Source organism: Nothobranchius furzeri, chromosome 8 (assembly GCF_043380555.1).
Source record: "Nothobranchius furzeri strain GRZ-AD chromosome 8, NfurGRZ-RIMD1, whole genome shotgun sequence".
In the NCBI taxonomy this organism is placed as follows: domain Eukaryota; kingdom Metazoa; phylum Chordata; class Actinopteri; order Cyprinodontiformes; family Nothobranchiidae; genus Nothobranchius; species Nothobranchius furzeri.
Genome location: NC_091748.1, coordinates 47,161,217 through 47,178,382, shown reverse-complemented (window position 1 = coordinate 47,178,382; position 17,166 = coordinate 47,161,217). Strand labels below are relative to the sequence as shown.

General features: G+C 43.8%; 1 long non-coding RNA gene across 1 annotated transcript; it reads left to right on the top strand.

Moving 5' to 3' along the window:
• The first annotated feature begins 6,583 nt into the window (after positions 1-6,583).
• On the top strand, positions 6,584-10,470 carry LOC139071532 (uncharacterized). Its single transcript, XR_011521388.1, has 3 exons — positions 6,584-6,874; positions 7,158-7,560; positions 7,694-10,470. It is a non-coding gene; the product is annotated as an uncharacterized lncRNA (long non-coding RNA).
• The last annotated feature ends 6,696 nt before the right edge of the window (positions 10,471-17,166 follow it).

Sequence of the window (17,166 nt, the reverse complement as noted above, 5' to 3'; positions counted from 1 at the left end):
TCTTAAGAAACTAAGCACACTAATTGTCTCAAAGGCAAGTAGACGGAGAGATGAACAAACACGACACGCTCTGATGAGGATTTTTAAAAGCACACTGAAACACAGACCGCTCTCTTTGCGTCCGTCTCTCCTCTAAAATATCAAAAGGATTCATTTTTCCAGATGCGTCGTAGCCTCCGTTTCTCCTCTGTACGAGTGGAGGCCAGTGGTTCGCTGGACTTCCTGACCCGCGTGTCGTCTCTTCTCACGTTGTTGTTGTTGGTGCTCTTGCTGTTATTGTTGGTGTTGTTGTTTCGAGCGTGTGCGTAGTCCCTGCTTTTTGCTCATGTCAGTGTCCTCCTGCTCGTACAGTACGTAGTTACGCTAAGGATCAGACCAGCTATGAGTTCTTAAGACACTTGCACATAAATCAGATCGCCGGTGTTCATCTCTACACATGAAGGTTTTATGCTTGATGATAATAAGAGACCAACACTGACAAAAAGCACACATGAGGCGCACAACAGTGATTTCAAAGATATATTTCTTTACATTTCAAGGCTTTATATAGCCCATCCAATCAACATTCACACATACCGTAAATCCTCTAATGATAGCCTGTATTTAATTAACTGCCAGGTATCACAGTTTGGCCGGTGTCGGAGTTGGCGGAGGTGAATAATGGCCCGGTTTTTTTTATTGTGGCCAGGTGGAATGTGGTAACAAGCAAGTACGGGGGGCGGTTGTGTCATCCGTCTCACTTTTGATTTGCCAGTGATAGACCGCGAGGGTAACTTTAACCATGGCAGGTGCGGAGACAAAGAGGAGGCGAAAATTTGATATCAAGTTCAAAGAGAACGTGCTGATTATGCTGCAGAACACTCTGGGGAGCAATAGGGGTTGAATGAACTAGTCACTAGTCGACTTCACCGCTCTATAGTGACTTTTTATGCCCGTCATCAACTAGTCGCTGTCATGTGATAATGACCAGCAAGATGCAGTCCTCGGAAAAGACAGCAGCCTGCTGTCAGAAGGTGAGGAGCTCCTGCACGTCTGGAGACAACGCGCTGTGCCAGAGCGTCGGTACTGACACCCGCCGTAAAACGGTAATTTAACCAAATTGTGACGTTTACCCTCTTGCAATTTAACCTTCCCCTCACCCCCATCCTAACCTTAACCAGCTTGTGCATGCAAAGCTCTGATTGTTGACGCGCTCCATACATCTGCGTCCTGAGCACGGCCACAGTAACATTATCAAATCAGGTGTCGCCACCTCAAAAACTAATTTAACACGCGATCGTTCATGTCGGCTCATTTCCTTTTATGTTTTCTGTCTTTTATGCTTTTATTTGTGCCTGATGCTTTTCGCTGCTGTGGATCAGGGCGAATCACCTGTTTTGTCCTCGGTGACGCATCTCACTGATGTGGCCGGCGAGCACTCCGCTGTTTTTGCGGTCGGTAGATCTTTTAGAACTGCAGTTCAAAGGTAACTCATAAGGTGAATATATATGAACCCAGGTAGCAGTTTTTCTTTAGGATTGAGAGGAGATGCAGGAAGATAATAAACAGATACAGGACAGAAAAATAGTCAAATAAAAACAAGTTATTTTTTGTACCTGGTGGTTGCAACAAACAGACACCATTGAAGGTCATCAGAAGTGAGGAACAGAAAATGAAATAATTATTTTAATGTTTAGAGCAGCAGGAACTCCGAGAGGCTGCAGGCGCATCAGTGAGTTTGCAGCCACTGCGCAGGGGGAGGGGGGAGAGGGCTGAAGCAGAAACTACTGTTGTTAAAAGAAATGTGTTTAACTTTGAAAATGTGGGCGCAATTTTAATTGTCAAAAACTCCAGCGAACCATTAGTTCATTTTGCTCAAATAGAAATTGAGGCCTGCCTCTAATACTGGCCCTCCTTCCAATAAAGGCCTGGAGCTTGATGAGCTTGAGTCAAATACAGGCCCGGGCCTGTATTAGAGGATTTACGGTAGGTTTAAAACAGGCGCTCCTAAAGCGCCCTCTAGTGTTTGGTTAGTAAAATTGCCTTTAATCAACTTAACCTCCTTCTCGTCTTCCTCTTTTATCACAATTATTTCTAAATTTGGTGTTTATTCTGCAAATCTCCGTGCCTTCGTATTTATCTATTCCTTTTGTTTAACAGCTTCATGATTTCTTTGACAACGCCCCTTTGTGTCAGTGATGTCCGAGTGATTTAACCCTAAAAGTTAACCCCCAAATGTCTGCAACCTTCTGTAACTACTGCAAAGCCTTGTATGAGCTAATATAAATACATAAAATAACAAAAAAATCTGGTAAGCTGTAATAAGTTGGCTTCACTTCTCCCGACGCCCCCAGTTTTCAGTGTTTTGCCTTCATATAAGCCAAGGCGGTGGATCAGCCACCAGTTTTCATCCTAGTGAAAAGTCCACTTGTATTTTTATGCTCTTTAAAACAAAGATCTAGTTGAAAGACAGATAGTTCTATGTGAATAATAATAACTATGATGATAATCAAGAGGAATCTAAATGTTGAGTTGAAATTATCTGAGCCTGTACATTTCTGTTGGAGTTCTGGATGTGTTGTGACGGCTGTTGTTCCACGGTCAGGTTTAGGTTGCGTTTCTGCTGTGACGATACATTCCTGTACAGTTGTGATTAGAATAAATGTATAAATTATACCTCGCTTTGCCTTTTTAATGCTTCATGTACGGCAATGTGCATTTTGTCTTGGGGCTGATTGGAGAACTGTAAAGGACTTCCTGCTACAAAAGCACATGTTAAAGGGGACGTGTTACGACTATATTTTTAAAGTTAGAACAATTTTGTGGTCTATACAAAACAGGAAAATGAAGATTTTTGCACAAAACCCCTTTAAGCAATCTCACCAGCTCTTTTTGACATTTTCAGTACCTTTAAGAATACACGCTTGCTGGATCACAGGAGACTGGGTTTCCAGGTAGCTGGAGGACTGGAGGAGCTGAGCACGGAATAGGGAGCAGGATCCAGTAAGGTAAGGTCAGTATGGAGCGGACAGCCAGGGAGCGGCTGGGAGACAGCGGGACTGGTCCGGTAGGTTGCAGGACGGTGTGAAAGGTGGTGGTGGAAATCTGGAGAAGAGGCAGCTTACAAAAATCAGGCAAGCTTGGAAAAACACACAGGAACCAGCAATCTGGCTAGAAGTACGACTTGGACGATATCTATTCGGATTACTCAGTAATCAGGCTCGGGAGTCGTAGATACCAAAGTTGAGTTAATCATCCAGCGAATAAAGATGTCTCCCAGCAGCTTATATGTCCCTGGCCAGCTGATGAGCAGATGGGCTGCATCTGGTCCACTCCTTGACACGCCCACCTGCAGGAGAAGCTCAGAGAAGGTTTAGCAGAGAGAGGAGGACTCACCCCAGACCACGACACCAAGATAACTTAAAGTGATACTTTACAACTTTTTCGTATTTTGAACTCATTTTCTTGAGCCAGTATCCAAAATGACCCTTTACATGGTGAATGAAATGTCACTCAGACCCTCACCGCTCTGTGGCCAGAATACCACACTTGCAACTTCAGATTGCCGGTCAGGTCTGTTGGAGTTAGTAAAGCTGATATGCCTGGTTCTGCAGCCTAACCCCCGGGTTTCCACAGGAGCCATCAGCAGCACGTCTTGCTCACGTAAACTGCTGCCTGGCCCTTCCCACGAGACGCTAAGCAGCAGGGGAGCAGCTGTCACCGACAGAGCGCGAAGTCACACGAGTGACTTCGTCAGTAAACACAACAACAAGCAGGAGAAAACTACAACATGGCTCCAAAAGGTTTGTGTTTTATGTTCTGTCCGTTTTATAATCGCCAATACGGACCTGAAAAACAAAGGAGACCGCTAGCTAGGTGATAACTTCTCACGGGGCCGCACAGTTAGTAACATTTTTAAAAGTAAAGCAACCGGAAGGCAGTACGTTCTTTATTCTGAAAATCTCGGGAGCTTCGCTCCATTTCCGCGTCCGATTTCCTGTCTTTCCTTCCCCAAAAATGTTGAACTTGACCCGTTTCAGAGGCGTCGCGCGTAGAAAATAGAACCGGCGCGTAAAGGCTGCGACATGCTGCTCCTGAGACGTGGCTGACTCGCACTGCTGATGGCTGCTGACGGCTCCAGTGGAAAAGGTTCTGTTGACCACAGCGGCTCCTATCAGCAGCTATGACGTGCTGCTGCAGTAACCTGCTGCTGACGGCTCCTGTGGAAAGCCGGGGTTAAGGTGCTTTTCCAGGAACACTACTCAGGGCAACTCGGACCGATGCAGTTCAGCCCGACCACGGTTTCCAAGGGCACGCTTTGGTATTTTCTCCCCTATTTTTAGTCCCTGCTCCATTGAGGTACCTGGCAAGGCTGAGTTGGGCCGGTATCGTGATTCTGGCCGCTGATTGGCTAAGGGCTTCATGGAGCTGGCGTGGGAAAAAACTGCTTTCAGATGGGCTGACTCAAACCACGCTGTACAGAGCTGTTTTAGGCTGAGTAGTGCTCCTGGGAAACCACCCTCAGTGTCTACATGAGTGATTCATCACTAAATTGAACAAATCAGCAGCAGCAGCTCCTAGATGTTACTACTGGGTATGGAATGGAATATGATTTAAAATATAACTCGAGCAAAAGTGTTGTTCTAATCTACAGAACCACCCAGGATAAAGGGCTTAATTTTCCTGTGTTTAAGTTGTCCAGCAACAGTCTTGCAGTCTGTGAAAAGATAAAATATCTTGGACAGTTTATCACAGCCGATATGAGCGACGATGATGACATTTACAGGCAGTGCTGCAAGCTATATGTGCACGCAAACACCATTGCACAGACATTCATCTGTTGTTCCACACCTGTTGAAGTGGCGTTATTTAAAGCATACTGCACACCACTATATACTGCACATCTGTGGTCATTCTATAAAAAGTCTAGCTTGCACAGGTTACAAGTGGCATACATTGATGCAATGAGAATCCTCCTCAAAATTCCCAGGGGAGGCAGTGCTAGTCAAACGTGTGTTTCTGTGAGCGTGTGCACATTTAAGGCACTTCTAAGAAATTTAATGTTCAAGTTTATGAGACGGCTGGAAGAGTCTTCCAATAGTATTATAGTTGCACTCTCAAATCCCACTGTGAGCTGTCTAGGCTGAGAATGCACTGGTTAAAATGTTTGGGTGGATTTATCTCAACTAGTTAGTTTTGTTGTCCCTTACCTCCACTGCAGTTATATCCTGTGATTTTATACAGGCTTTTATTGGTATCAATGTTAATTGGTATCCTTTCTTTTCTTGTGTTTTTCTTGTATCTTTTTCTTTTATCTGTATGTTTCTTTTAAAATGGACTTCAAGTCTGGCAATAAACATATTATAAATCAGCTGCGTTCATGATTTAAAACATGCAGGAGATGTGCTGGAAGCAGACTGCAGCTCCAGGTATGTCAGCTCAATATTTGTTTGAGTCCCAACAGAGCCAACTGCCAGTCTGGAGTTGAAAGTAGAACATTCTGGCCAAAGGGGTGCGATGTGTGCTGGGTGGCTGTTCATTAACCCTCTAAAACTGGAGTATTCGATTCCGGTCCTGGAGGGCCGGTATCCAGCAAGTTTTAGTGGTTTCTCTGCTCCAATATGCTTGATTCAGTGGTTTAAGCACCTGTGCAGCAGTTCAGGCTCTGCAGAAGCTTAACCCCGTAAATTTCCAGCGCAACGGGGTTTTGTCCCTCGGGCGGGACGCTGGAATGCTAAGGAGTTAATCGCCTGCTGGTTGAAATCAGGTGTGTCGAAACGGAGTTAAAACTAAAACGTGCTTGATACCGGCCCTCCAGGCTGGGAACTTCATACCACTGCTGTTAACAGTCATTTTAGCACATACCGGCTCAAGAAAATTTTTAAATATAAAAATTTCATATCATGGCTTTAAAATGTGTGTAGGACTCCGACATAGGGTTCAGACGTTTTGCTGCAACTGTAAACACAATTTTCTGTAATTATTGAATATGAAGTTGATTAAAATACAGCTAATCACGACGTACTAGCGGCATGAGCTGCCCTGTAAGACATCTTTTTAGTGACGTATGACAAACAGCTCTTCACTGTTTAGAGGAATTTAGATTTTTATGATGATTTATGACAAAATTCCTTAAAATGAATAACTGAACCTAGTTTATCTTTATGTAGATGGTAAAGTGTAGTGAAACAGCGTTAGTCTCAGTCGGCATAAGCAGCAGGGCCCTGCAGGGAATCGAACCCCGTCTCATTACTGAGAGTTCCGTTACCAGAGCCTTTTGCTTTGGGCGACCCGAGACGGTAAAGCAAAACCTGCATCAACACAGCATTTAATGTTGGAACATAAATTCTGTCTTGAAGCAGGAAAAAAGAAACCGTCAGACTAAAAAATTTTTTCTAATTAAATTCATTTTAGTATTTTATAAACGTTTTACAGATTTAGAGCCTCCTTTGACTTTTATGCTTTTCGTTTACTTCTCGTTCTTTTACGATGTTTATCCGTTCTTTTGTCGCAGTGAAACGCATCGTAATTTTGTTCTGCGGTGAATCTTAAAGTTATGTTGAATGTAAATAATCTGAGTCTTTATTGCTTTAATTCATTCACTGCCAATGACGACTAAAGTTGTCATTTGCATTTTTTTTTACTGTTTGAGCATCGGAACGAGTCGCCGCGCTGAGAGAACAAACATCTCAGCCCTGAAGTCGATCTTCATCCGCATATGTCACAGATCACATGATCAGGAAGCAACACATCCATGTGTTTGGAGATCGTTTTGGGCCGTTCCTGTAAAAAAAGTGAGGCGCGAACCGGAAAAGCGTCTGCCGATCACAATTCGACAACGGATTATGAAAGAACGATAACGCTCGAAACACGCAGCTTCTTCCTGATGTAAGAGGTGAGTCTCCTCTTTGTTTTGGTGTTTTTGGCGTCGACATCATGCTAGCGCGCAACGTTCTGTGACTCTTAAAAAAAACAGTAAAAACGGTGAGAAACGCTGGCAGCGAAGGCCGTTAGTGATCAGGAAACGGCTGGCAGTGAATGAGTTAATCATTTACATGTTTAGACTATTTTATTAGCCTTTAATATTTTAGTATTTATTGTTTAACTTTTGTAAAGAGCTATTTTTAAACGCGTGCACATTTAAACACTAAAACCTTTGTTTGCTCCGTCTGTGTCAGAGCTCTGCTGTTCAGCTCCTTCCTGGTTCCTGCAGGACCACAAAGCCCAGAGAAGCTCAGTCCAGCAGGACGTGAGGACACAAACAGACACGGAGAGCTCCTCCTAAACCTGGAATCAAACTTTTCTACACATTATTTAGAACAGTTTCTTGTGACAGAACAGTTAGTGAAACAGAAAGGACATGATGAAGATGATGTTATCGTCCTTGTCTTTCATACGGATCAAAGATCACCATCAGCTTATGCTCATGTCACCAAGTAAACGTCCCATTTCTCACTAAGACCTGCTCTATCTGCTCTACCAGATTATCAGAAGCATCACTGTAGTTGTAGTTTTGCCTCCATCTTCCTGCCCTCCTTGGTCTCTTGTTTATCTTCTACCTCCTCTCACCATCCATCTCAGGTGGGATCTTGTTTGCTCCGATGGCCTCTTGTGTTCCAGGCTTACATCTTTTAGTGAACGTTAGAATATCATGTACTAATATATATGCATGTGTGTGTGTGTGTGTGTGTGTGTGTGTATGATGCTAAACCAGACTGCCTGCTCCATCAGATGAAAAGGAAATCATCTCAGGACCCAAATAAAATAGAAGATTTAGCAACCAGACACAGAAGCCCAGGTGAAACGTCCACATCAGCATCTCCAGTTCTACCAGCTCTAAAAACACACTTCTTAAATAATAAAACACTAAACTCAGCCAACGGATGAAGACGTCCTGGTGCCAGACGCTACCTAAGACATCACCAGTTCAGCTGACTTGATAAAACACTTGGTGACTAAAACAAACATCTGGTGACCTGGTAAAAAACAGTCCTGGTGCAACAAGCTACCTGAGACAAACCTTTCCAGTCGACCAGTTCAAGAAAGAAAGAAATAAATGATCTTCAGTGGCGCTGCACTGGAACAAAAAAATATCTCTAGTCCGAGTCGGAGTCGTCCCATCTTGGTCTCTTCGGTGGGATGTACGGGAAGCGCTCTCCAGTCCTCTTCTGGATGGATCCAAGGACTGAGGTAGAAGGAGTGGGTTCTTCTACATCCTGGACCTCTTCAGCGCTCCCGTGGGCAGGCCTGGGATCTTCTGGAAGCTCTTCCGGCGGGACCGGAGGAGCTACCGCCAGCCAGAAGTCTTCTGGTGGTGGAAACTGCTGGTCTTCATTGCTATCCAGAACTGAGCTACCATAACCAGAGTCCACACTAGAAGCCATAAAATCTTCTAAAGCTGACCAATCTGAGCTACTGTCAGTCTCCTCCAACTCCTCATCACTACTCAGACCCTCAATAGCAAACTCTGCCTCTACTGGAGGAGCCTGACCATGACCCACAAACACCACATCATCATCAGGAATGTGAAGGGCTGGGTACCCAAAACCTAAATCTGACCGATCTGAGCTAATGTCAGTCTCCTCCGACTCCTCATCTCTACGCAGACCCTCAAAAAAAGCAAACTCTACCTCCAACTCCTCATCACTACTCAGACCCTCAATAACAAACTCTACCACTTGTGGAGGAGCCTGACTAAGATCCACAAACACCACATCATCATCAGGAATGTGAAGGGCTGGGTACCTACCTTCATCTTCATCGAGAATCCGGATGACCTCAGGGGCCCCTGCAGTCACGGGACGCTCCACGATGAAGATGCCTGTGAGGACAAAACAAGACACATTAAATCCACTTGTGTCATAAAACAGTTATGAAAAAGCTACAATGACTTGTTTACAATACAAGAGATGTGTGTCTGCATCTGCATGTGTGCACAAGATACACTTTACTAATCTGGTTGTTTTTGGGGTTTAACAGGTTAAAACCGAGTTCTGCTTTTACTGAAAAAGTTTCCATTTTTAATTTATGTGATTGTTTATTATTTATGTTTCATGTTTATAGCTGATGTATTTCTAAAAAGATGTAATGTTTTACAGCTTGTAGACACAACACTGCTCAAATAAAGTTGTTTTAAAATGGGCTCTATAAAAATAAACAGAAGACTCATTAAACTGGTGAAAACTGTTTAAAATAGATTCAAACGGACAGAAATGCATTTATAAACCTGAGAACCAACTCAGAGAACACATCAAACTTTCTACTTGGATAAAACAGATGAAGTCCTTAAAGATCAAAGGTCTCTAGTTCACTCAGATTAATGGAAACAACTCATGTTCACCGATGCTAACAGGCTGAAGCTAAAGCTAGCTGTACGTTCTAGCATGTTCTACGTCATGACGTTTCATACCTGGTTCATCGTTGCTATGGTCACGAAAAAAACATGTTTTTGTTTGAAGCATTCTTTTTTAGAATCGTACTTGTCATTTTATTAGTTTTAAAATTTTCAATGTAAAATTGAACTAAATGGGTTTGCTGAAACCAAATTGGTGGTTTTCTTTTAACGGTTCTCTCTAGTCTGATATAGTCATCCCACCGACCTGCTGGGACCCTCAAGATGCTGAGGCTGTGTGATGAGGTTGAGTCACAGGTCGGTGCTAATGTGAGAAACCTTTTGTCTCTATCCCGCTAAAAGAACCACATATTCAGTTTTTATTTTGCTTGCCCAGCTGACAAAAACCAACAGGCGCTCCTCGCGCTCACTCACCTCGCTGCTGTCCATCCTCTTTTATATCAATAATACAAAAGAAACCGACATGCCAGAACAAAACTAGTAAAAATATTTGATGTGTTCAAACTGTTCCAGGGGAATTTGAGCCTCACTTGTCCACAGAAAACATGTTTCACCTCCATAAAACACCAAATCTCGTCTCGTCTTCTTCCGCTATCCGTGTCCGGGTCGCGAGGGCAGCATCCCAACTAGGGAGCTCCACACCGTCCTCTCTCCGGCCACCTCCACCAGCTCCTCCGGCAGGACCCCAAGGCGTTCCTGGGCCAGTTCGGATATGTACTTTCTCCATCGTGTCCTGGGCCGTCCAGGGGGCCTCCTGCCAGCAGGACATGCCCAAAACACCTCACCAGGGAGGCGTTCAGGAGGCCTTCTAACAAGATGCCCAAACCACCTCAACTGACTCCTCGATATGGAGGAGCAGCGGCTCTATTCCGAGTCTCTACCGAATGTCCGAGCCCCTCACCCTATCCCTAAGGCTGACCCAGCCACCCCGCGGAGAAAACTCATTTCAGACGCTTGTATCCGCGATCGTGTCCTTTCGGTCATTACACAAAGCTCATGACCATAGGGGAGGACTGGCCGGTAAACCGAGAGCCTTGCTTTCCGGCTCAGCTCCTTCTTCCCCACAACTGACCGGTTCAGCGGCCGCATCACTGCAGACGCTGCCCCAATCCGCCTGTCGATCTCGCACCCTCATCTCTGCTTTATGCGGACGATGTGGTCGTCCCAGCTTCATCAGGCTCCGACCTACAGCTCTTGCTGGGGAGGTTGCAGCCGAGTGTGAAGAGGCTGGGATGAGGATCAGCACCTCCAAGTCTGAGACCATGGTTCTCAATCGGAAAAGAGCGTTTGTCAACTCCAGGTCGGTGGAGAGGTCCTGCCTCAAGTGGAGGAGTTCAAGTATCTCGGGGTCTTGTTCATGAGTAAAACACCAAATGTGATTTTAAAACACACATTCGGTCTCTCAAATACACAAATTTAACATTATAATAATGTTTCAGTAGTTTGTCCTTTAGGAGACATGAAATAAGTCAGACGGAGAATTTAACTGATGTTAGCTTACCGTGCTCCTCCCGGAAGACCAACATCTCTCTGGTAGGTTGGTTCTCGGGTCTTCTTCAGCTAGCCACAAACTTATTCAGCGATTTCTGCTCTGCAGAGGTTCTCCAAGCTCGTCCAAGGGCTACTTTTGAAGCAAATCTCCAGAAGCTCTCTCGACCAAGTGCTGCCTGCTCCAGCGCAAGTTCGAAAGAAAGACTTTTAAAAATTCGATGAGCTTTTATAGTCGAGCCGTTCTAATTCTATGACGTATACACGCACATGCGTGCAACAGATTCCTAACCCGTCTCTTTGCAGCAGGTGCACCCGAGAGGTCTCTCAGCCCTCTGGTGGACAGAAGCTATTACTGCAGCTGTTTTCGAACTGTCACTTAGCTAATTATGTAATAGCAGTGAGGACTTTTAGTGCCGTTGTGCTTTTGTAATCTCCAGTTTGAATACATCAGATGTTTTGTATTCAAACAAAAACATGTTGTTTTCGTGACCATAGCAACGGATGAACCAGGTATGAAACATCATGACGTAGAACATGCTAGAACGTACAGCTAGCTTTAGCTTCAGCCTGTTAGCATCGGTGAACATGAGTTGTTTCCATAAATCTGAGTGAACTAGAGACCTTTGATCTTTAAGGGCTTCATCTGTTTTATCCAAGTAGAAAGTTTGATGTGTTCTCTGAGTTGGTTCTCAGGTTTATAAATGCATTTCTGTCCGTTTGAATCTATTTTAAACACTTTTCACCAGTTTAATGAGTCTTCTGTTTATTTTTATAGAGCCCATTTTAAAACAACTTTATTTGAGCAGTGTTGTGTCTACAAGCTGTAAAACATTACATCTTTTGAGAAATACATCAGCTATAAACATGAAACATAAATAATAAACAATCACATAAATTAAAAATGGAAACTTTTTGAGTAAAAGCAGAACTTGGTTTTAACCTGTTAAACCCCAAAAACAACCAGATTAGTAAAGTGTATCTTGTGCACACATGCAGATGCAGACACACATCTCTTGTATTGTAAACAAGTCATTGTAGCTTTTTCATAACTGTTTTATGACACAAGTGGATTTAATGTGTCTTCTTTTGTCCTCACAGGCATCTTCATCGTGGAGCGTCCCGTGACTGCAGGGGCCCCTGAGGTCATCCGGATTCTCGATGAAGATGAAGGTAGGTACCCAGCCCTTCACATTCCTGATGATGATGTTGTGTTTGTGTGTCATGGTCAGGCTCCTCCAGTAGAGGCAGAGTTTGCTATTGATGGTCTGAGTAGTGATGAGGAGTTGGAGGAGACTGACAGTAGCTCAGATTGGTCAGCTTTAGAAGGTTTTATGGCTTCTAGTGTGGACTCTGGTTATGGTAGCTCAGTTCTGGATAGCGATGAAGACCAGCAGTTTCCACCACCAGAAGACTTCTGGCTGGCGGTAGCTCCTCTGGCCCCACCGGAAGAGCTTCCAGAAGATCCCAGGCCTGCCCACGGGAGCGCTGAAGAGGTCCAGGATGTAGAAAAACCCAGTCCTTCTACCTCAGTCCTTGGATCCAGCCAGAAGAGGACTGGAGAGCGCTTCCCGTACATCCCACCGAAGAGACCAAGATGGGACGACTCGGAGGACTCTGACTCGGACTAGAGATATCTTTTTGTTCCAGTGCAGCACCACTGAAGATCATTTCTTTCTTTCTTGAACTGGTCGACTGGAAAGGTTTGTCTCAGGTAGCTTGTTGCACCAGGACTGTTTTTTACCAGGTCACCAGATGTTTGTTTTAGTCACCAAGTGTTTTATCAAGTCAGCTGAACTGGTGATGTCTTAGGTAGCGTCTGGCACCAAGACGTCTTCATCCGTTGGCTGAGTTTAGTGTTTTATTATTTAAGAAGTGTGTTTTTAGAGCTGGTAGAACTGGAGATGCTGATGTGGACGTTTCACCTGGGCTTCTGTGTCTGGTTGCTAAATCTTCTATTTTATTTGGGTCCTGAGAGCATTTCCTTTTCATCTGATGGAGCAGGCAGTCTGGTTTAGCATCATACACACACACACACACACACACACACACACACACACACACACATGCATATATATTAGTATATGATATTCTAACGTTCACTAAAAGATGTAAGCCTGGAACACAAGAGGCCATCGGAGCAAACAAGATCCCACCTGAGATGGATGGTGAGAGGAGGTAGAAGATAAACAAGAGACCAAGGAGGGCAGGAAGATGGAGGCAAAACTACAACTACAGTGATGCTCCTGATAATCTGGTAGAGCAGACAGAGCAGGTCTTAGTGAGGAATGGGACGTTTACTTGGTGACATGAGCATAAGCTGATGGTGATCTTTGATCCGTATGAAAGACAAGGACGATAACATCATCTTCATCATGTCCTTTCTGTTTCACTAACTGTTCTGTCACAAGAAACTGTTCTAAATTATCTGTAGAAAAGTTTGATTCCAGGTTTAGGAGGAGCTCTCCGTGTCTGTTTGTGTCCTCACGTCCTGCTGGACTGAGCTTCTCTGGGCTTTGTGGTCCTGCAGGAACCAGGAAGGAGCTGAACAGCAGAGCTCTGACACAGACGGAGCAAACAAAGGTTTTAGTGTTTAAATGTGCACGCGTTTAAAAATAGCTCTTTACAAAAGTTAAACAATAAATACTAAAATATTAAAGGCTAATAAAATATAGTCTAATTAAACATGTAAATGATTCAAATGAATATTTAACGAGTTACTGTGCTGTTAAATTAAAGCAATAAAGACTCAGATTATTTACATTCAACATAACTTTAAGATTCACCGCAGAACAAAATTACGATGCGTTTCACTGCGACAAAAGAACGGATAAACATCGTAAAAGAACGAGAAGTAAACGAAAAGCATAAAAGTCAAAGGAGGCTCTAAATCTGTAAAACGTTTATAAAATACTAAAATGAATTTAATTAGAAAAAATTTTTTAGTCTTACGGTTTCTTTTTTCCTGCTTCAAGACAGAATTTATGTTCCAACATTAAATGCTGTGTTGATGCAGGTTTTGCTTTACCGTCTCCGGTCGCCCAAAGCAAAAGGCTCTGGTAACGGAACTCTCAGTAATGAGACGGGGTTCGATTCCCTGCAGGGCCCTGCTGCTTATGCCGACTGAGACTAACGCTGTTTCACTACACTTTACCATCTACATAAAGATAAACTAGGTTCAGTTATTCATTTTAAGGAATTTTGTCATAAATCTTCATAAAAATCTAACTTCCTCTAAACAGTGAAGAGCTGTTTGTCATACGTCACTAAAAAGATGTCTTACAGGGCAGCTCATGCCGCTAGTACGTCATGTTTAGCTGTATTTTAATCAACTTCAAATTCAATAATTACAGAAAATTGTGTTTACAGTTGCAGGAAAACGTCTGAACCCTATGTCGGAGTCCTACACACATTTTAAAGCCATGATATGAAATTTTTATATTTAAAAATTTTCTTGAGCCAGTATGTGCTAAAATGACCGTTAACAGCAGTGGTATGAAGTTCCCAGCCTGGAGGGCCGGTATCAAGCACGTTTTAGTTTTAACTCCGTTTCGACACACCTGATTTCAACCAGCAGGCGATTAACTCCTTAGCATTCCAGCGTCCCGCCCGAGGGACAAAACCCCGTTGCGCTGGAAATTTACGGGGTTAAGCTTCTGCAGAGCCTGAACTGCTGCACAGGTGATTAAACCACTGAATCAGCCCTCCAGGACCGGAATCGAATACTCCTGTTTTAGAGGGTTAATGAACAGCCACCCAGCACACATCGCATCCCTTTGGCCAGAATGTTCTACTTTCAACTCCAGACTGGCAGTTGGCTCTGTTGGGACTCAAACAAATATTGAGCGGACATACCTGGAGCTGCAGTCTGCTTCCAGCACATCTCCTGCATGTTTTAAATCATGAACGCAGCTGATTTATAATATGTTTATTGCCAGACTTAAAGTCCATTTTAAAAGAAACATACAGATAAAAGAAAAAGATACAAGAAAAACACAAGAAAAGAAAGGATACCAATTAACATTGATACCAATAAAAGCCTGTATAAAATCACAGGATATAACTGCAGTGGAGGTAAGGAACAACAAAACTAACTAGTTGAGATAAATCCACCCAAACATTTTAACCAGTGCATTCTCAGCCTAGACAGCTCACAGTGGGATTTGAGAGTGCAACTATAATACTATTGGAAGACTCTTCCAGCCGTCTCATAAACTTGAACATTAAATTTCTTAGAAGTGCCTTAAATGTGCACACGCTCACAGAAACACACGTTTGACTAGCACTGCCTCCCCTGGGAATTTTGAGGAGGATTCTCATTGCATCAATGTATGCCACTTGTAACCTGTGCAAGCTAGACTTTTTATAGAATGACCACAGATGTGCAGTATATAGTGGTGTGCAGTATGCTTTAAATAATGCCACTTCAACAGGTGTGGAACAACAGATGAATGTGCGTGCAATGGTGTTTGCTTGCACATATAGCTTGCAGCACTGCCTGTAAATGTCATCATCGTCGCTCATATTGGCTGTGATAAAGTGTCCAAGATATTTTATCTTTTCACAGACTGCAAGACTGTTGCTGGACAACTTAAACACAGAAAAATTAAGCCCTTTATCCTGGGTGGTTCTGTAGATTAGAACAACACTTTTGCTCGAGTTATATTTTAAATCATATTCCATTCCATACCCAGTAGTAACATCTAGGAGCTGCTGCTGCTGATTTGTTCAATTTAGTGATGAATCACTCATGTAGACACTGAGGGTGGTTTCCCAGGAGCACTACTCAGCCTAAAACAGCTCTGTACAGCGTGGTTTGAGTCAGCCCATCTGAAAGCAGTTTTTTCCCACGCCAGCTCCATGAAGCCCTTAGCCAATCAGCGGCCAGAATCACGATACCGGTCCAACTCAGCCTTGCCAGGTACCTCAATGGAGCAGGGACTAAAATAGGGGAGAAAATACCAAAGCGTGCCCTTGGAAACCGTGGTCGGGCTGAACTGCATCGGTCCGAGTTGCCCTGAGTAGAGTTCCTGGAAAAGCACCTTAAGGCTGCAGAACCAGCTATATCAGCTCCACTAACTCCAACAGACCTGACCGGCAATCTGAAGTTGCAAGTGTGGTATTCTGGCCACAGAGCGGTGAGGGTCTGAGTGACATTTCATTCACCATGTAAAGGGTCATTTTGGATACTGGCTCAAGAAAATGAGTTCAAAATACGAAAAAGTTGTAAAGTATCACTTTAAGTTATCTTGGTGTCGTGGTCTGGGGTGAGTCCTCCTCTCTCTGCTAAACCTTCTCTGAGCTTCTCCTGCAGGTGGGCGTGTCAAGGAGTGGACCAGCTGCAGCCCATCTGCTCATCAGCTGGCCAGGGACATATAAGCTGCTGGGAGACATCTTTATTCGCTGGATGATTAACTCAACTTTGGTATCTACGACTCCCGAGCCTGATTACTGAGTAATCCGAATAGATATCGTCCAAGTCGTACTTCTAGCCAGATTGCTGGTTCCTGTGTGTTTTTCCAAGCTTGCCTGATTTTTGTAAGCTGCCTCTTCTCCAGATTTCCACCACCACCTTTCACACCGTCCTGCAACCTACCGGACCAGTCCCGCTGTCTCCCAGCCGCTCCCTGGCTGTCCGCTCCATACTGACCTTACCTTACTGGATCCTGCTCCCTATTCCGTGCTCAGCTCCTCCAGTCCTCCAGCTACCTGGAAACCCAGTCTCCTGTGATCCAGCAAGCGTGTATTCTTAAAGGTACTGAAAATGTCAAAAAGAGCTGGTGAGATTGCTTAAAGGGGTTTTGTGCAAAAATCTTCATTTTCCTGTTTTGTATAGACCACAAAATTGTTCTAACTTTAAAAATATAGTCGTAACACGTCCCCTTTAACATGTGCTTTTGTAGCAGGAAGTCCTTTACAGTTCTCCAATCAGCCCCAAGACAAAATGCACATTGCCGTACATGAAGCATTAAAAAGGCAAAGCGAGGTATAATTTATACATTTATTCTAATCACAACTGTACAGGAGTGTATCGTCACAGCAGAAACGCAACCTAAACCTGACCGTGGAACAACAGCCGTCACAACACATCCAGAACTCCAACAGAAATGTACAGGCTCCGATCATTTCAGCTCAACATTTAGATTCCTCTTGATTATCATCATAGTTATTATTATTCACATAGAACTATCTGTCTTTCAAATAGATCTTTGTTTTAAAGAGCATAAAACAAACACGGTGGCTGATCCACCGTCTTGGCTTATATGAAGGGAAAACACTGAAAACTGGGGGCGTCGGGAGGAGTGAAGCCAACTTATTACAGCTTATCAGATTTTTCTGTTATTTTA